This window comes from Geotrypetes seraphini, chromosome 3 (assembly GCF_902459505.1).
Source record: "Geotrypetes seraphini chromosome 3, aGeoSer1.1, whole genome shotgun sequence".
NCBI classification, from domain to species: domain Eukaryota; kingdom Metazoa; phylum Chordata; class Amphibia; order Gymnophiona; family Dermophiidae; genus Geotrypetes; species Geotrypetes seraphini.
This window is the reverse complement of record NC_047086.1, coordinates 138009088-138029620: the sequence shown is the minus strand read 5'-3', so window position 1 is coordinate 138029620 and position 20533 is coordinate 138009088. Positions and strand designations below refer to the sequence as shown.

Sequence of the window (20533 nt, the reverse complement as noted above, 5' to 3'; positions counted from 1 at the left end):
AATTGAAATACATTTTTGACTAATTCAGAGACCAAAACCCCCTTCCTCAAGTCAGGATAGGATACTGTAACAGCAGTATACTTTACTGACCTCAGAAAAGAGGTTTTGGCCTTTGAAAGCTAATTGAAAACAGTATTAGACCAATAAAATGGTATTATCTTATTTTCCATTTTTGTTTTTTTTCTCCCCCTACCCCCTTTCCCCCTTCTGGCTCCCTTTTATGAAGTCGCATTAGGCTTATTGCCAGCCACGGCGATATTAGCTCTGACGCTCATAGGAATCGTATGAGCGCCGGAGCTTTTACTGCCACGGCCAGCTATAAAAAAAGCCTAAGGCAACTTTAAGATGGCAGATTATATCCTATTTGGCTCGTGTTAGGAAACTGCTTAGAATGGAGTTTTCCAATTTGGAAAAATTATTTCTGATTTAGAATCAAAATTGGCTTTAAAGTGGGATCAAGTAACTTTAAATGCCTTGATGACGGCTAATTACAAATATAATACCATAAGCTCACAATTGGCTAGGAAAGAATTTTTTATTCAGCAAGCATTGTATTATGGTAACTCGAATAAAGCGGGGAGAGTATCAGCAAATTATCTCAAAACTAAAAAGCGGAGAGTAAAGATTGAGGCCATTAAAAATGATAAGGGTAAGATTTTTGTCCATACATCTGATATTTTAACCCAATTTCTGGATTATTATAAAACTTTATACTCTTCTGAGTTACATTCAAATAATGGGAATGAAGGAGAAGACTTCTTGCGGTCTATTCTGAGGCCTAAAATTCCAGAGCATATAAAAGAATCTCTTGATGTGCCTATATCTTTTTCGGAACTCCAAACAGCATTGAAGTCTCTTAGAGTAGGATCCACTCCCGGTAGTGATGGATTTACAGTGGAGTTTTTAAATCTTTTCAAATTATATCAATTGGTGAAAGGTCAAATTTTAGGTACAATGGCTGAGGCTCTTACAATTGTTTTACCAAAGCCAAACAAAGATCCTATGTTGGTGGCGAATTACAAGCCAATCTCTTTACTTAATGTTGATGGGAAAATTTTGGCTAAATTATTGGCCCTGAGGCTGGCTAAGGCTCTCCTTTATATTATTGGCTCGCCCAAATTATACTTGACGCCTCTTCATACCTCCACTTTAGAAAAAAGCTCAAAACTCTACTTTTCAATGGACCAAATCCTTAATGCTCCCCTCTTCCGCCTTAACGCTCCCCCTCTCCTCATTAGAAAACAGATCGAATCCCCTTCTCTGCATCAGACCAATTCCTCCTCTTCCCCTCCCTCAACACGGCCCACCTTTCTTTACTTTTTCCCCCTCCCCCCCTCCCAATGATCCCTGTCCCCTCCTCTCATACAATATGCTTGGCTCCCCCTTCTCACAAATTCTATTGAACTCTTTTACGGTAAATACCATATATGCTCTGTATTAGTCCTTCCTTACTTAATTGTCAATGTAAACTAGTTTGACCCTTCGATTGACTTGTTATGTACTTCTTTTTCAACTGCACTGTATGTAACTCATCTATTTGTTGTGAACCGCCTAGAACTCCCTGGGTATGGCGGTATACAAAAATAAATTATTATTATTATTATTATAAATGGGTTTTGTTGCTCGAAGATATTCTGCAAATAATACTAAATTGGCACTTCATATGGTCAATTTGGCATAAACAATAGATGATCCGGCCTTTTCTGTATCCTTGGCCCACCTGTGGGCGGGGTTTGAGCCACCTGGGCCAATCAGGCCCTAAAGCCAGCCATTCAAGGGTTGTGGGGTCTGCGGGGGGAGGGAGGTCTCACGGGTCGGCGGGTGGGGGAGGTTTTTTGGCGGGCCAATCGGGAGTTCGGGGAAGGCAGTTGAGAGAGGGTTGCATCAGGGCAAGAAGGTCTGGGATCCCTCCTGCCCAGATCTTAGTGGGAGTGGGGAATAGGGTGGTCACATGGGCAGGAGGGGTTGGGCTCCCTCCTGCCTGATCTTGTAGGGGGGGGTGTCACGTGGCCAGGAGGGCTTGGGCTCCCTCCTTGCCCGATCGTAATCAGCGGGGCCAGGAGGGCTTGGGCTCTCAACTGGCTCAATCATAATCGGCGGGTTCAAGAGGGCTTGGGCTCCCTCCTGGCCCAATCTTGTAGGGGTGGGGGTCGCGTGGCCAGGAAGAAATTGAAACTCGGCCGGAGATGAGGGGAAACACTATTAAGTTGGAGATTTTTTCTCACTATCGGACCCATGTACTTGGAACAGTCAGACTGCTCACAGATAATGAGATAAGTGATTTATTATTTATTTCTTCTTTATGTATACATTATATGGTATCAACTGCTGTTGAGTTTCATACAATAATTAGCTTGCGTTGCTGAAATTGGGATTCATGAGAACCAAGTGATGCAATTTTGATTCTCTGATTCACTGGTCTCCTTATTCAAGTGACTGAGAAGTGAGGGATTACTGAGCACATTCAACACAATATATTATATTAATTTTATATTTTATTCTTTTTACAAATTTATTTATGTGGGTGTAAACACCTGTTTTTGAGTGAGTGTTATCCAGCTAACATAGAAACATGACGGCGGATAAAGAACAAATGGCCTATCCAGTCTGCCCATCTGCAGCATCCACTATCTCCTGAGGGTGCCACAGTCCCTTGAGCTGGACCTGCTAGGCATAGCATATGGCAAAATCCTGCATTAGAAAGCACCAAGCCCAGATTTTACCGTACAGTGTTCCCCTGCGAATTCAAGGTTCACAAATTGTGGACTCAGTAATTTGCGGAATGCTCTGACCGCCTCTTCCTGTACTAAAGTCAGGCTACACCTATCAGGAGCTCCTGATTGGTGTAGCCTGACTTTAGTAACAGGAAGAGGTGGAGCATACCCCAGCTGCCATCTCCTGCCTCTCGACAGACGGTCGGAGCATACTGGGTATGATTTACTGTACCACAGGTGCCCCAGCTACCCTCTCCTGCCTCTTGACATACTCAAAACCACATTTGCGGTTTTTCAAAATTCACGGGTGTTCATGAAAGAACCCCCGCGAATTTCGGGGGAGTACTGTAGTCTAGTAAATGGGTCCTATAATTTGAAGGAGTGGCCTAATGTTCTCATGTTAGTGCAGTGGACTACAATCCTGAACTGGGTTCAATTCGCATGGTAGCTCCTTGTGACCCTGGGAAAGTCACTTAACTTAACATTGCCCCAGGTACAAAAAAAAAAAAAAAAAACCCACACTAAATTGTGATCCCACTAAGGTCAGAGAAAGTACCTGCATATAATGTGTACAGCACCGTTTACAGCTAGAAGTGGTTATATAAATGATTAGTCGTATTTCTATTTTATAAGCCCTACAAAAGGAACAATTTTTTTCTGTACCACACTGCAGAAAATGAAGCAAAGCTCATTTTTTATAGTGCAATACTGGACCAATATTAAATTGATAGTAATAAAATACTCTGCCATTGGCCTCTGCTATGAGAACAAGAGTGGCTTTTCCACACATCAGAAGGCACTAGTGGAAGCAGGATTTCACTGCAGTCATGGGGCCGCTGCCAAGGGCGATGACTGTAAAGAAGAGCAGAAACAACACTGCTACAAATTTACAGGGGAAGGGAGTCTCAGGACGGAAAGAAAGCCACAGAGGAAAGGGTGGAGAATGGCAGAAATGAAAATGGGAGGGGAGGGAAAGGAAAGGAGGGAACAAAAAAGGAGGCGAGAGAACAAAAGGTGACAAAAAAAAGCAATCAAGCACTTAGAGAAAACAGATGAAAAGGCAACAAAGAGATGGCAAAATAAGAAAGTTTCACATACAAGGTCTAGGAAAAAAAAAAAAAATCATTCTGAGGCATTTAAAAATTACCACACAAATTTTAAATGAAATCAATCTTAGGTAGCAGCAGCTGCTTCACAGAATTTTGCCCATATTCCCTAGCCTTGAAAAGGATACAAATAATCAAGCGTTATGTCTGCAAAGGCTGAAAGTGGCTACTATGTTTCACTTCCTAGGAACAGGAGCTATTTCTGGATTTTTTTTTTTTAGGGGGGAGGGCGGATAGCTAGGAAAGAAACACAGAACAATCAGGCTGCCTTTGATCCGTAGGTGTGTCTGGGGGGATTCAGCATCAAAGTGGGTAATAATGAGGGGAAATATAAGGCTAGATTCACTAAGCAAACCGATCGTGTACCGATCGGTTTGCGAGCCCTTTGCAACCCGATTTCTCTCCGACCCGATTCACTAACCTCTGTCCCGATCATCCTCCGATCCATGCATGCGAATGAGGCGAATCGGCATGCAAAGCAGGAAGGGCACGATTCACTACATTTTCCGACTGGCTGGCCGATCAAAAAACACAAGCGGCTCTTGAGGACCAGTCGCTTGTGCTAAAACCCTGCTCTCTGTCCCGATTCTCCTGCTCTGGCTGCCCTGCTCTCTGCTCCGATTCTCCTGCCTGCCGCCCTGCTCTCTGCCCCGACAGAGTGGAAGGCATGACTGCCGATTTCAGCACTGGGACAGCGCATGCAAAGCCTCCAGAGAAGAAACAGGAGTGGTAATACCCTTTCAGTATCAGACAGGGTGATATATAGAAATAAAACAAAAAACAAAGGAAATAAGGTAATACCTTTTTATTGGACTAACTCAATGCATTTTATGATGAGCTTTCGAAGGTAGCCCCTTCTTCAGATCAGAAATAAGTACATGTTGACAAATATCAGTATATATAAGGAAAACATGAAAGCATTTCAGGAATAGGTGGGTGGGTGGGCAGGAGACAGAGAGATGACAAAGCAGTTTTAAATGTCTTTGTAGTGGGAAAGGAAGCCCAGATCTGTGTTAAGTCCTGTCTGGTAGGTAGCAAAATATTTTATCATTTTAATTTCAAAGGTTTTACGTTCTTGGATGTCTTAGGGCTATATTCACTAAAGCCCCCTTACGTGTCTGATCCTGTTCCGATCCATTTGTGAGTCTTGCTGGGCTCCCCATGCAAATGACCTAATTGGAAACACGCCCACAAGCGATCCCATGGATTGCTGAAGACCGATCGGGACACATGCGCAGACCATCATTGATGGCTGTACATGCGATCCGCACATGCGCCGCTCTCCTGCACCAGCGAGGTCAAAACAAAGGGGGGAAGGGTTGGGGGAAGTAATGGCAGGCAAAGGCAGTCTGGCCCGATCTCATCTCCCGAAGGGACTCGCTGCACCCTCTTTTTAAAAAAGCCGAAGGGGGGGGGGGGGGAACTGCCAGACTGTGGAACTGAACACGAAACCCGCCCTGACTCTCTTGCTCTCTGCTGCCCTTCCCCGCAGTGCGAGTCCGTGGTTTTAAAGCGGGTCTGCACTACGGGGGAAGAGCAGCAGAGAGCAGGAAAGGAGCGAGCGACTGGTCCTCATCAGCCGCTTGGTTTCGGATCGGCCAGGCCAGTCAGTGTGCCTGAAAAATGTTGGTGAATCGCTGCCTTCCTAGATTTGCATGCCATTTCCCTCATTTTAATGCACAGATCGGGTGCGGGCAGGATCGGCCAGAAGGTTAGTGAATCGGGTTGGGGTTGCAAACCTATCGGTACACGATCGGTTTGTTTAGTGAATCTAACCCTTAAAAGTTAAATGTTTTCTCTTTCACTATACATTATGGGGTCCTTTTACTAAGGCACACTAATCAATTTAGAATATAATAGGCGCCTTAGCATTTAGCCCACGCCAAATCAGTGTGCGCTAAATTAGTTAGCAGGCCTTAATAAAAGGACCCTTATATTAGGGTTAAAATTTAGGAACACGTAAACTGGAAAAGTGCAATATTGCTTGGGGTACTGTCTTTCATTGAACATTTAGAAAACTACTTAAAACACAATTGTTTGTAAACGCATTTCTTTAAGTAGTGATTTTCCGAAGGATTTGATTTGTATTCATCTGTTTTATTTGTTGTTAAATTTTATGTATGTAACATTCTTGTAAACCGTTTTGGCTTAAAATGGTATAGAAAATTTTAAAATAAATAAATAAACACTATAAAATACTGCCATTTGTTTAATATACCATGGGGCTCATAATCGAAAGAGAAAAATGTCCAAAAACCAGCCTAAGTTGGCACTTGGACGATCATAAACGAAAGACGCGCTGAAAACTGACTGCCAGTAGATAATACTTGGTGATCGTCGGCTCCCTAGAGCACCCAATCCAGCGTCCCGACTACTGTACATCGAGTATGCCTAGAAAAGCAAACTGCCACAGCAACCCGGCAGGAACACTACATATGAAAGAAGCAGTAACACCTCAGTGAACAGTGGACAATATGTGCTCCATGCGGCCATTGCAGGCAAACCAAAATGGCCACAAATGCTTGAGGTAAACAGCGGTCTCAGCTCACTAGCGTGGGAAAAGCCCACATACCTCTCCCGCCAGAGCCCTCTACAGAGGAGCAAAGATAGCCTAGTTTCCCACCCAAATTACGGTGGCCAAACTGCTCAACCGAGCCCTTGTCAGTTCCTTCATAAGCCCAAAACGCTAACCGCATCGAAAACCTGACACCGCGAAATGGAAAAAGAAACACTCACCTGCAATCAACAATGAAGGGCAACCAAAGGAGCAGGAACACATGCTGTTAGCCTTAAGGGAGCTTAAGCTGTTGAGAATGAAAACCGCTGTTGAAAGCAGGCACTCCTCATAAGTGACTTTTTTTAACGTGGGAAAGGAGAAGTAAATAAGTCACAAACGCAGATAGGGAAAGGGACATGCGGTGAACAGGTGTATCCCAGAAGAGGGTGAGGCAGGGACCTGGGGGGCCCCAGGTGTAACCCCTAAAGCTGGCACCGCTCAGCCAGACACCCCTCATCTTGAAATATCCAGGCCTGGACCGAAATCCACAAGCAGAAGCCAGGAGCTATGAGGAACACATTCATAAGCCTGCTGGACATAGAGAATACTGGTTGGCCAGGAGGCTGTGCATCCAATAAGGCTGAGGACAACTCAGTTTTCTCTATCTCCACCTGCTGGTTGATGGACGTAATCCCACTAGTCTCTGGATTCATCTGCTGTTGATAACAAGGAAATAATATATTTTATATAGATATATACAAGTAGGCATGTATAAGCAGGTAGATTGATTATATATAATATGCAGAAATAAGAAAGAGGATTGATTATGGTTTAAGAGGGCTGTATTGTACTCTCCCCCACCAAGAAAGATGTAAAGGGTTCCAATGCTCACACATCTTTTTGACTTTCAACAATAAAGATTTCTCATTTACTGTCATTGAGTCTTCCAGAGTTTTTTGAATCATAACACCTAAATATTTTATACCCTCTTCCTTCCAAAGGAACGGGAATGGGTCAAATAGTCCTTTTACACAATGTACATTTAGCGGAAAAACCTCCGATTTACTTCAATTTATTTTATAACCAGAAAATTTACCAAATTGGTCAATCAATTCCAGTAAATACGGAATGGTAAAATCAGGATTTCTCAAATGAAGCAAGATATCATCTGCACACGCAGAGACCTTATATTCCCGACCTGCATAAGGAATTCCTTATATCTCCTTTGTCTGCTGTATAGCCAACAAGGGTTCCAACACAATATCAAAAAGCAAAGGAGACAAGGGACATCCCTGTCTAACTCTCCTCTCCAGACGAAAACGCTCTGAGAAAGTATTATTAATATATAATCTGGCTGAAGGGGAGCTATACAAGGAATTAATCATTTGTATAAATCCAGATCCTATACCAAACCAATCCATTGCTTGAGAAGGGTAAAACTCATTTTCAAATTGGAAATATTTTGAAGCAATTTTTGGAATTTTATAATGCTTTATATTCTTCTGAGCTTTATTCCGATAAGAAATGGAAGGTTTAGAATTTTTAAAGTTAATTCAGGACCAAAAATTACCGAGCATATAAAAGGAAATCTTGATGCACCTATATCACTAAAAGAACTTCAAACAGCGTTGAAGTCCCTCAGAGCTGGATCCACTCTGGATGGTGATGAATTTACGGTGGAGTTTTTCAAATCATTTCAAATTACACTTTTACCTCATCTTCTAAAATTATATCAGTCGCAACTGACTAAAGGTTGTATTTCAGGTACTATGGCTGAATTTCAGGTACTATTGTTTTGCCGAAGCCAAATAGAAATCCCATGTTGGTCTCAAATTACAGGCCTATTTCTTTAATCAATGTGGATGGAAAACTCCTGGCTAAGTTATTGGCTTTAAGGTTAGCCAAGGCTCTCCCGTACATGATCGGTATGCACTAAACGGGTTTCGTTGCTCAGAGGCACTCTTCAAATAATACTAGATTGGTATTTCATATGCTAAATTTATCAAAAACAATGAATGATCTGGCTTTCTCTGTCTCTTTGGATGCAGAGAAGGCCTTTGATTGAGTGGACTTTCATGTACTTAAAAACATTTTTAATCCACCTTTATCCAAGGCAGCTTACAAATTTCCATACATAATAAAACAGGCAAGAAAGACGTACATCAATTAAAGGAAAATACAAACTTACAATATTCTATCTGCATAACCTCATCATAACTACATCCAAACTAATTCTTAAGCACCATTCAGGGAAGGGGGAGGGGGTGGGGGAAATATTTCTATCTATCTTAGTTCTACACATTTGAATATATACATCTAGGGTGGGTGGGATTGCATTATTATTTTACATAAGGGAAGGTTATTGAATGAATATATGTATTTGTGTTGTTATTGATTAGTCAATGGGTAGGTGGGTGGGTAAAATGATTGATCAGATATGTCTGTAAGATGAATATGCTTTTATTGTTTTATTATATGTTTATATACTTGTTTATTGTACTGTCAATATTTGGAAAATCAATAAAGTTAAAAAAAAAAAAAGAAAAAAGTACCATCATTCTTCAAGCAACTTCCTAAATTGCATGAGGTTCCTAACAAAGCATTCCACATCAGTGGGCCGGCTAAACAGAAACAAGAGCTCTTCGTTCGTACATAACTGATATTATTTTCTCTCTTTGTGTCCAGCAATAGATGATTCTCAGATCTCAACTTCTCTATTCCCACCCCTAACACACACGCACACAAAACTTCTTGAGATTATACGAGTAGGTATAGGTAATCCAGTTATGTGCTGGTGGCACATTCAGTTGTAAATTTTTTTTTTATATCTTTATTGAATTTTCAAACTACAATTGTGCAACAAGTAATTCATATACATATACATATAGGGGTCCTTTTATCAAGGCACAGTAGGGGTTTAACGCGCGGAATACTGCATATTAAACCGCCTGCTGCGCTAGTCGCTAACGCCTCCATTGACAAGGCCTTAGTTTTTTGGCTTGCCACACGGGTTAGCGCGTGATGAAATGTCCGACGTGCTAACCCCCGTAGCGCGCTTTGATAAAAGGAGCCCTAAGTATCAAGGGACAATAGTACACTTCTCCCTCGTTATTCGTGGGGGATAGGGGCAAAGCCGGACCACGAATGGCGAAAAACCGCGAATATCCGGCTCTGACCCACCCCCGCCTCCTTTCCACCTTTCTCTGGCATCCCGGCCTTACCTGGTGGTCTAGCAGGTTTTCGGGGTAGGAACGATCTTCCTACGCTCCTGCCCAGTGCAGATAGCCATTAGGAAATGGCTGTGGGGAGTTCCCGTAGTCTCTCAATAGACTATGGGAACTCCCCACAGCCATTTCCTAATGGCTATCTGCACAGGGCAGGAGCGTAGGAAGATCGCTCCTGCCCCGAAAACCAGCTAGACCACCAGGTAAGGCCAGGATGCTGGGGGGGAAGACAAAAATATGGGGTTTCTTTTTCCCTCCTCCCCCACCCCCAAAAAAATCACGATTATGTGAAATCGCGAGTAGGGAAACCGTGAATGGGGAGGGGGGAAGTGTACAGTAAAGTGCACAGTAAATGATCCAACGTCCCAGCTTCAAGATGACAATGCCAGCATCTATTAGACTTGGAACTATCTATTAGACTTGGAACTAGGGTCCAAAATGTTCTATTTAATTTTTGATTTTGCATCAAGTACCACATATCTGAATTATTATTAGAAACAATAAAGAGAAATGAATGTATAAATTACACTTAGCACAGACATTCCACAGATATACAAATGAGAGAGAAATGAGAATTCTGAACAAGAAAGGTAACTAGAAAAAGTAAAGTTATTGTAAAGATAGGCAAGTTTTCAACACATGAGCAGACTGAAAGACATAAAGGGCTCTTTTTACTAAGCTGCAATAGCGGTTTTAGCGCACTTAGTGTGTGCAGAATTGCCACGCACGCTAGACACTAACACCAGCATTGAGCTGACATTAGTTCTAGCCGCGTAGTGCGGGTTTAGCACGCACGGCAATTCTGCACGCGCTAAAAACGCTTTCGCAGCTTAATAAAAGGAGCCCAAAATCTCTCTGCAGTACTGATAAAACCTGGCTTCCTCCTTCCCTGACATCCACCCAAATCACATTTCCACCGATATGCACATTTCAGTGCTCACTGGCAAAGTGCCTTCAGAGACAGTGCTCAAGAAATGGGCAAATCTAAAGGGGGGGGGGGGTCACACTGTCTACCTCTTATTACACCCAATATCTACACAGGATGAAACTCTTAAACATCAAATATAACATCTAAATTAAAGTGTAGTGCTCAGCCAACCAACCAAAGTACTTAAAAGTTCACGCGCGTAAGTGAAACTCGAGTCAAGGGGTACGAGATGGGACAGGCTTCACATTGCACAGTTTGAAAATGTGCAGGCATGGGAGAGCCAATATTTCAAGCTGCTGCCAGAAGAATAGTCAACAAAGATAAGTGTTAAATGAATATAGAAACATAGAAAGAGGTATATAAAAGAAGTTTGTTTTTTTTTTTTTCTTAAATGAGTTATAATCGAGGTTTGTTTTGGAGGTTAGGACCATGAGAGCGCTGCGTTGGTCCTAGTGGCAACCTACGCTTTGAACTTTTAAGCACGTCGGTTGGTTGGCTGGCTGAGCACTTCACTTCACTTTGATTTAGATGTTATATTTGAAACTTAAGAGTTCCATCCAGTGAAGATATTAGTTTAAGGCTTAATTCTGAGATGGACTTCCATTTTGAAAATTACCTCTTATTACAATCATAAGAGTGAAGGATAATATAGTAGCTCCATTTTGGCATGTCCATCCTCAATCATACTTGGGTTCAGAGGTGATTTAGTATCTTCCAGCTGGTTCACAACCCTCTACCACTGCAGAAAACTGTTCAGGTGCTATAATATCCATGCTAATCCCAGTGCAAGATCCCTAGTACAAGACCTTTTACTGTCTATGACCAGGCTGGAACTGTCCATAATAATGGAAAATAAGTGCCTAGGTTCCATTACAAAATACTAGGGCAACCTGGTATCAGTACACCTAACCTTTAAGAAACTGCAGTTACCCAGTCATAGAGCTGGTGTTAAGTACAGGTGCCTAAACGTAGCTGGGGCGCAAACAACGTAAGTTTTACATGGAAGTGGAATCCCACTGGTGTCCTGCTCCACTCATGTATACGCTCCCTTGCAAATACATGATAGTTGCTCATTTACAGAACAGCACTTAGGGCTCCTTTTACAAAGGTGTGTGCTAGCGGTTTTAGCGCGCATCAGCCGCTACCGCCTCCTTTTAAGCAGGTTGTAGTTTTTCAGCTAGCGCGCGCTAATCTTGTGCATGCGCTAAAAACGCTAGCGCATCTTCGTAAAAGCAGCCCTTTAGGCTGCAGCCCTGGATTAACCATTAAGCAAAATAAGCACAAGTTTAGAGGAACCAAAGGAAGAGGGGCGCCACAGTTTCCCCCCCCCTTATCATGCCCTTAACTCTTTCAGTGCCATCTACCACATCCATTATCCAACATGAATTTCAGTGTTTTTCTAATCATTATAAATATGTTTTCTGTATTATAAAAAAACAAGATAGCTCAAAGTGGTGTATATGCTACAAAAGAATAGAAATAGAATAGAATAGAAATGAACGCCAATTAAAAATAAGACATTAAGGGGTCCTTTTACTAAGGCGCACTAGCCGTTTTTTATTTTGAAATTTCAAATAATGTTTACAAAGAAACATAACAGGATATGGAAACATAACAAATCATTTTACATAATTATCACTAGCGCGTGCTAAAACGCTAGCACACTTTAGTAAAAGGACCCCTAAATTACTTTAAAAAAAAAAAAGACAGATTATTTCAAACACAGATAGAATACCCATACATACAAAAAAAAAAAACCCAGAAAACTGTACCTCTTATGCAGTACCATAGCCCTGAAAACTCTTGTCAGGTTAGTAGTCAACATAAGCTTCATCGAAAAACATGTGTTCTTAAAAGCTGCCTTTTAAATGAAAGTTCCCCACATACAAAAAGGCGGAGAAAAAGGAAAAAGATAAGTGTCTGGTGGGAAAACTAAATTCATGGAACAAAGAGATCTGGAAGGAGTAGAGGGTAGGATCAAGTTGGACAAAGGACAATCGCCTGAGTGCAGGGCCTTATGGGATTTACATAAATGGCCTGATTCTATGTAGTCTGACTAAAAAAATTGGTACAGACTAGTACGGCACTAAGTGTGATTCTATAAAAGTTAGACTGTATAGAATTACACTTAGCACTGCCTAAGCAGGCTGTTGGCACACCAATGAAGGCTTATCCTTGTCTTCTATAATGGGATCCAGGTACCAAGTTGCCATTATAGAGCTGACACCGAGCATGTGACATTGGGATGCCTACATCTTAGAATGGCCACCATAGGCTTCCCCCTCAACTGTAGGGCAATGCTCAGCATTCTTTCCTCTTCCCTCCCTAACATGAAAACTGACTCCACGGTACAAGCAGCCCTGAGGAAAGGGGATATTTGGTTCTCTTCAAAGGCAGTTCAGAGTTGAAAGGGGGGGAAAGGAGAGATAAGCATTAGGGTGGAGAGAAGAATCAATGTGTAGCAATTTTCAATGAAAGTGTTCAAAAGTTTTGAACTCTTCTGAAGGCAGAATTTTTGAATGTGAAGTTTCTCATATATAATTAATTTTTGAACGTTTGAGAAGTTATTTATATATATATATATATATATATATATATATATATATACACACACACACTGATTTTATACGTTTGAACGTTTTTATTATATATATACACTGATTTTAATTTTTTATCTTCTTAGAGCGATTCCTCTGAAGAAGCATCAGCGAAATGAAAGCCCTTGTTGGGAATCCTATTATGAAATTTTCAGACCTATGGATTGGCAGCCGTTTCCTGCTGTGAAGTCTTGTATTACTGCTGATTTTTTTATATAGACTTGTGTCAGTACTTGGAAGACTTTGAAGATAAATACTATAATTTAGTTTTTTTATTTGAATGTAAGATAATTTGAAATGCTTGATGTTTTGTATATTTGATGTTTGGACCCATGTTTTTCTGACCCATGATGCGTCAGTTTTGTGCTCTGGAGAGGCATTTGTCCCTCTGTTAGCAGAGCTGCTTGCTTTCATTTAGTCTGTACAGAGTGACACTGAGGTCGGTTGATCCAATCCTTTTCATATACTTTTCCCCTTTATGAATGGGTATTTGCTGATTTTTTTTAATGAAATTACCCTCCACATGTATTACTTTTATAAAATTTGATTTATCACCTTATGTTTTGTTTGTTGATTTATTCCTCACTTCTTTCTGATTGGTCACCATCCCCTTTTCCTGTTAAGATGAACACAAAGGGGCAGACAAAGGAGGCATGACCCAGTGATGTCATAGGCATGGGGGTGAGGGTGCTGGAACCTACGGGGTCCAGCTCCAGAAAAACTGGGTCACCGCTAGCAGGCTACAGGTGGCTGGAATACAATTCAGCAAGGCCACAAGGACCTATGACACAAGATGTTTCAGCAACACCCTTACCAATTATGGTAGCTAGTTATATTATGACAGAGCAGCAGCGGCGAAAAGGGGGAACAGAATGCTAGGAATGATTAAGAAGGGAATCACGAACAGATTGGAGAAGGTTATCATGCCGCTGTACTGGGTCATGGTATGCTCCCACTTGGAATACTGCGTCCAGCACTAGTCACCGTACATGAAGAAGGACACAGTACTACTCGAAAGGGTCCAGATAAGAAAGAGCAACTAAAATGGTTAAGGGGCTGGAGGAGTTGCCGTACAGTGAGAGATTGGAGAAACTGGGCCTCTTCTCCCTTGAAAAGAGGAGACTGAGAGGGGACATGATCGAAACATTCAAGATAATGAAGGGAATAGACTTAGTAGATAAAGACAGGCTGTTCACCCTCTCCAAGGTAGAGAGAACGAGAGGGCACTCTCTAAAGTTAAAAGGGGATAGATTCCGTACAAACGTAAGGAAGTTCTTCTTCACCCAGAGAGTGGTGGTAAACTGGAACGCTCTTCCGGAGGCTGTTATAGGGGAAAACACCCTCCAGGGTTTCAAGACAAAGTTAGACAAGCTCCTGCTGAACCAGAATGTATACAGGTAAGGCTAGTCTCAGGGCACTGGTCTTTGACCTAAGGGCCGCCGTCTGGGCACGATGGACCACTGGTCTGACCCAGCAGCGGCAATTCTTATAAGCCTGTTTGTAAGTCAGGAGAGAGGGGAGAAGTACTGAATTAACTATGACAACTCATCCACTCAGCATGGTAGAGAACCAACGTGGAAGCGAACACTAGCTGATCTGGATGCAGTGCAGTTGCTTCTTAGTATTTATATATTTATTTATTTATTCAATTTTCTATGCTGCTCTCCTGGGGGAACGCAGAACAGTTTACATGAATTTATTCAGGTACTCAAAGCATTTATCCCTGTCTGTCTTGGCAGGCTTACAATCTATCTAATATACCTGGGGCAATGGGGAAACAAGCAGTGTGGGTTTGAGCAGACTGGATGGGTAAATTGGGCTTAATCTTCTACATTATATTGGCATAATAGGAAAAGACAAGTCAATATGGCCAGGGGATAACTAACGTTCTTCCCCCTCAGCAAGGGGCTAAGTACCAGGACTCCCGGAATTATGCAATCAGAGGCCCCAAATCCAGACACCCAGCGCTGCTGTTGTACAATGACTGTGCATGCAGCAATCCAATCCCAGCCAGCCTGGACGGAGAGGACCTGACAAAAGGCATCGAGCACAGGTTCTCGGAATGGCAGAGTACAGCATTACCTCGAGTCATTGCGCTGGACCTAGTATTCTTATATTTAATGCACCATATTGATCTGGTGATGATGTAGGCAGGGTGACAAAATGCTATATAGGAGTCGCAGAAATGCAGCATTAGACAAACAGGGGCAGCCTTGACTAAGAGGGTGGGATTAGACTGTGTGTGTATACAGACAAATGCACCACAGACTGGAGATGAATTAGAAATGCTAATCATTAGTTTGGTCAGGCTAGTAGTGATAGGCACCTGGAGCTCCCCACTCAGCAGTATATAGGAGGGAGGGACTCATAGGGAGCCAATGTTAGGTTATACACAGGGGCGAGGGAAACTGAACAGAGAAAGACAAAATAAGGATTAGGCCAACTAAGGGAGACAAAAAGATAGCAATAAATAACTTTCGTCACTACTCTAAAGAGTATCATAGGACGTCTCAGAATCTAAAATCAATCTGTCTAACACATGAGATGTACTATTGTCTCCGCTCATTTCTTTTGTTCTGCGGATTCCCTGGCTGCAACTCAATCATGATGCAAACCTTGCTCGAATTCATCAAGACAGCACGAAATAAACACAGAGGACGAGGCAAGGCTGCTGGGTTATTCAGCTGTCGATTAAAAAGATCCATTTCAAAGGCATCCCCCCCCCCGAAAAAAAAGTGGTCACACCCACCCACCCACCGTTGCAAAAACTGTACCCCCTCCCCCCCCCGATCCTTGCAGTCTGTCCTCCCAGAGCCACAAACTGAACAAAGCTGCGCCTATCGTGTCTCTACACACCAGCTGTCACCCACGAGAAACAAAAACGCGGCAGCCGAGGCATCTTTTGCAAACCCGAAGCATCGAGGAGACCGAGCAGGCGAGCTCCGGGGGGGGAGGGAGCGAGAGAGCCGCACAATTTCGTTCCCCGCCCAACATAAACAACAGGAAGGCGCCCCCTGCTCCCGCTTTCTCACTCAGCCCCTTTCCATGGGGCCACTTTAATCATTTAGAAACGTGAGCAGACGGTAAAACCTTGGAAGCTTGCGCCGTTGGGGGCGGATGCTTACAGAGCAGGTGCGGAAGGATTTGAAGCTAAAGCATCCCAGGTGCTTTCCCCGGGCAACAGAAGCTATAGTGACCGGGGGGGGAGGGGATGAACCGGTACCTGCGTCTGCTCCACTCCGCGCTCCACCGGCTGCTCGCGGCCGCTCCGTCCGCCTCTCAAGCAAGCTGAAAAGGCAGCCGGGTCCCCAAGCCGCGCGCCCAATCGCTGTCCTCCCCTCGGCACGACAAGCCCCGCCTCTCCACTAGCTCGGGCTTGTCGCTTCTTTCCAACCTAAACCCAAAAATTCAGTTACGTGTTGAGGGGGGGGGGGTGGGGAGTCAGTCTGTTAGCCAGCAAATGGAACAGACCTGGCTCACATTTAGCATGAGGTAATGACCTGAAGAAAAGAAATATGGAATTCATAAATTGGCTAGATAGGGGTGGGGGTGTTTCAAAGGAATTAAGGCTCCTCCCCCTCCACCCCCCCCAAAAAAAAATTCCAGTGCATTTCTGTGGGAGACGTAGGCCCAGCTTCTGCAGCATTAAAACTTTGATAGACTTAAAGCAATTTCACTTGCAATGTTTCATTTAGAATGGTTTTAGGCAGTGGCTTAGTAATGGAGGGGGGGGGGGGTTTGCAGGTGCTGCCTTGGTGTGGGTGCCAACATAGGGTTACCAGATTTGCTCATGAAAAAAAGAGGACATGTGGCCATGCTCTGTCCCTCCCTCAGCTGGATTTGGGGAAGAAGAGAGCAGGTTTGTGTGGGGGTGGAATGGAGTATTCCACCCTGACACAAACCTCCTCTCTTCATCCCCAAGTCCAGTCGCATCTGAGGGGCCTCAGAGCATGTGCAGATGTGATGTGATGATGTCACACAAATGCGCATGCATGTGATGTCATCGTGTTCCATCCGTGCATGCTCAGAGGCCCTCCAGAAGCGGCCCCAAGCTCAGGGCATTCCAAAACCGGGACAAACTGCTGGGTTTTGAAAATCTGTCCAGGCACCCAGATAGTCCTCTAAAAATTGGATATGTCTGGGTTTTCCTGGACATCTAGTAACCCTGCTCAGAACTTTCTGCTGAGTTCTGAGCTCTGGGAGAACAATTCTGTTTTGGCCCTATCAGATGACATCACTCACATGGACCTGATTGTTGACACTGACATTTTCACAGAGCCTGTTCTCAATTCCTTGTATCTTGCTCATCTCTCTGATTAGAGAGCAACAAATAAATCATGTTTGAGTTGTATCAATTGCAACGCACCATGCAGCAAAGAAAGTTGCAGTCCCATGATGACGCCAATAAAAGATCAAAGTGGGAGGTGTAGCTCAGAAAGTAGGGGAAAGGATTACCTACCTCTTCTGGCGCTACAATTATATCTTCGGGCAGCTGCAATGAGGTAAGCCTGCTGCCATTGGCTTGCCCCAGATACTGCCTCTGCAGGTCCTGCCTACTCTAGAACAGGAAGTCACTGCAGAGAGGTGGAGCAGGCTTACTTCATTGCAGCCGCTGATTGCCTGAAGATTTAATTGCTGTGGCTGGGGAGGAGGTAGGTGGGGGAGTTGGATATGACTCCAGGATATAAGCTGGCCCTGGGTGGGCTTGTGGGCTGGCTAAACCCGGACAGACAACCCCGTAAAAAACAAACATCCAGACACCCAGACAGTCCCCTAAAAAGAGGACATGTCCAGGTATTTCTGGATTTAAGATAACTCTACACCGACACCTCTCCTCCTCTCCGCCCCCTCGTACCTCTTTAAGTCCTTGCCAGCATTAGCAGCATCTCCAACCTAAATGTTGTGCCGACCTTGGCTCTCCCTCTGATGTCACTTCTGGTCTTGGGACCAGGAAGTGACATCAGAGGGAGAGCCAAGGCAGACATGGGCAGCAGGTTGGGGAAAGGAAGATGCGTGCACGGCGGGGTGGAGGGGGGATCTAGAAAAGAGGGCAAGTGGACACCATTGCCCTGGGCACTTCCTATTGCCGCTATGCCACTGGTTTTAACCAGACTAAATTTTTTTTGTGGCTAATGCCCCGAAGCAGTGACCAAAGGTCCTATGGTAATGAGCTCATTAGCAACTTTGTGCAATACTCAGAACAACAGCGCACTGCCTTAATCAGGGCCGGATTAATGAATAGGCCTAAGAGGCACGTGCCTAGGGCCCGAAGTTGTCAGGGGGGCCCGCTGAAGAAACAAACAGGACTCCGATTGATTTTTTTTCCCCTTTAGGCAGTGCCGTCCCCCCCGGAAAGATCAGCAGTGCTGGCCCCCCCCCCCCCCCGGAAAGATCGGCAGCCCCGGGCCCCTCTTCTGTGAAAAATCGGCATTGCCCCCTCCTGGCAGCAGCGGCAAGCTGTGCTCATCCAATAGCTTCCCCTCTGATGCAACTTCCTGTTTCCGCTTGGGCAGATCGCATCAGAGGGCAGCCAGGGAGCCCCAGCAGTACCGCTTGCAAGTTGCAAGGGAAGGGTTGCCACTGCCGCATTGCCGGGCCCGGATCCGTCTTCATTTGAAGGTGAGACTGCAAGTTTTGTGTGATTCCTGCCCAGGGAGAGGGATGTCAGACAGTGGCTAACCAAAATTGTCGGGGGAGAGGGTGGAAAAGAGATGGGGAGGATACTAGGTGGGGTAAAGAGAGAGAAATGGGGAGAAGGGGGAAATTTGGCATATGGATAGGAGGACAGGGAGAGGGGAAATTCACATGGAAGGAAGGGAGAAAATCTGCAAATAGAAGGGGAGGAGAGAGAGGGAGCAAGGAAGAGGGGAGATGTACTGCACATGAAGGAAAGGGAAGAAGAAAAGGTAAACAGATTTGAGAAGGAGGCAGAAAAATTGAAGAAAGCTGAATGTGAAAGATCCATTCCCACCTTTTGTCTGTCTGTTTGGCAATAAAGAAGAAAGGAGGTGAGAAACGAAATAGCAGGTGGAAAGGAGGTCTGGGGGAAGAGAGATGCCAGACCATGGGAGGGAAGGAAAGGAAGGAAGGAAAGGAGATACCAGACCATGGAGGGAGAGGTAGAGATAGAAGAGAAGGAGAGGAGAGGAGAGGAGAGAGATGCTAGGGCAAGGGGGACGGAAGAAAGGAGATAGAGATGCCAGACCAGAAAAATGGAGAGGGGGGTTAAGCTGAGATGAATCATGCACAAAGGAGAGAAGGGGCACAGGATAGACAGTTTATTGAAGGGAAATAGAAAGAGGTAATATGACATATGGAAGAAGGAGAGGGCAGACAATGGATGGAAGTAAGAGAAAGATGAGAAAGCAGAAACCAGACAACAAAGGTAGAAAAAAATATTTGTTTTATTTATTTATTTTTGCTTTAGGATAAAGTATTATTGTAGCTGTGTTAATCGTTTATTAATAGAGAGCTTAGAGATGTAAATGGGATGAAATTGAGTTTGGAGGGTAGAATGTCGACTATACATGCTAGGATCGGAGTATCAGTGATATCTGTGGCTGGCGTAGAACTATGGAATGCCTTGCCTGGTATCCTGCGGTTTTCTGTGGGGAGGATGAATTTTAAGAAAATGCTGAAAACTCAATTATTTGCCAATGCTTTCTTATGCTAAGATATATTTCGGTTGATAATCGCTTTTTAGAACTTTTCTGACATCAATGTATGATTTAAAGCTTGTTTGTACTTCTGAATTGATTGAATTTGTGCCCTATCCCTATTATAACAGGGACAATTAACGATGTTATTATCCCAGGACAAGCAGGCAGGTATTCTCACATATGGGTGATGTCATTGAAGGAGCCCGGATGTGGACGCCTCACAAGCAGACTTGCTTGAAGAAACTCGAAGTTTTGGGTTGCTCGCACCGCGCATGCGCGAGTGCCTTCCCGCCCAGCGCAGGGCGCATCTCCTCAGTTCTCATTTTTCCGCGAAGCCGAGAAGTCCGTCTTTGACTCTCTGCGTGAAATTTGTCACTTAGTGCCTTCTCTGAACCGTGGTTTGTACTTCTTTTTCTTACAAATCGCTGTTCTTACTTTATTTTCTTTTATTTCTTTCTTAAAAAAAAAATAAAATTTTCCGTTCGTTTTCCAGGACAGGCCGCCCAGCCGCCACCCAAGGGCTTCGATCTTGTGGTGGCTATTTTTTCTTCTATGCCCTGGTCTGTTATGGGCTTCAAGAAGTGTGGCAAGTGTCAGCGCATGATATCTCTTACGGACCCACATCGTCGCTGCCTCAAGTGTCTTGGGCCGAATCATCATTCTCGGTCGTGCCTGTCTTGTCAAACACTTCAGCCTCATGCTTTCAATCGACGATGTATCTTGGTTGACCAGCTTTTCGGGATGGAGTCTTTTTCTGATCCCTCGACTTTGAAGGCGACTTTGGGCTCGACTCCTACCGAGGCTCCTC

At 44.0% G+C, this 20533-nt stretch overlaps 1 protein-coding gene across 2 annotated transcripts in view; it reads right to left on the bottom strand.

The window, feature by feature from the left end:
• DPYSL5 (dihydropyrimidinase like 5) overlaps positions 1 to 16470 on the bottom strand; it is a 154286-nt gene extending 137816 nt beyond the window's left edge. Inside the window, exon 1 of one of the 2 annotated variants that reach the window (XM_033935343.1) lies at positions 16290 to 16470. The gene's annotated coding sequence lies outside the window, so the exon portion shown is untranslated. Of the gene's footprint in view, positions 1 to 15922; positions 16102 to 16289 lie in introns of those variants that run through there. The other variant, XM_033935345.1, reaches the window with a different exon arrangement.
• Positions 16471 to 20533: the final 4063 nt, after the last annotated feature.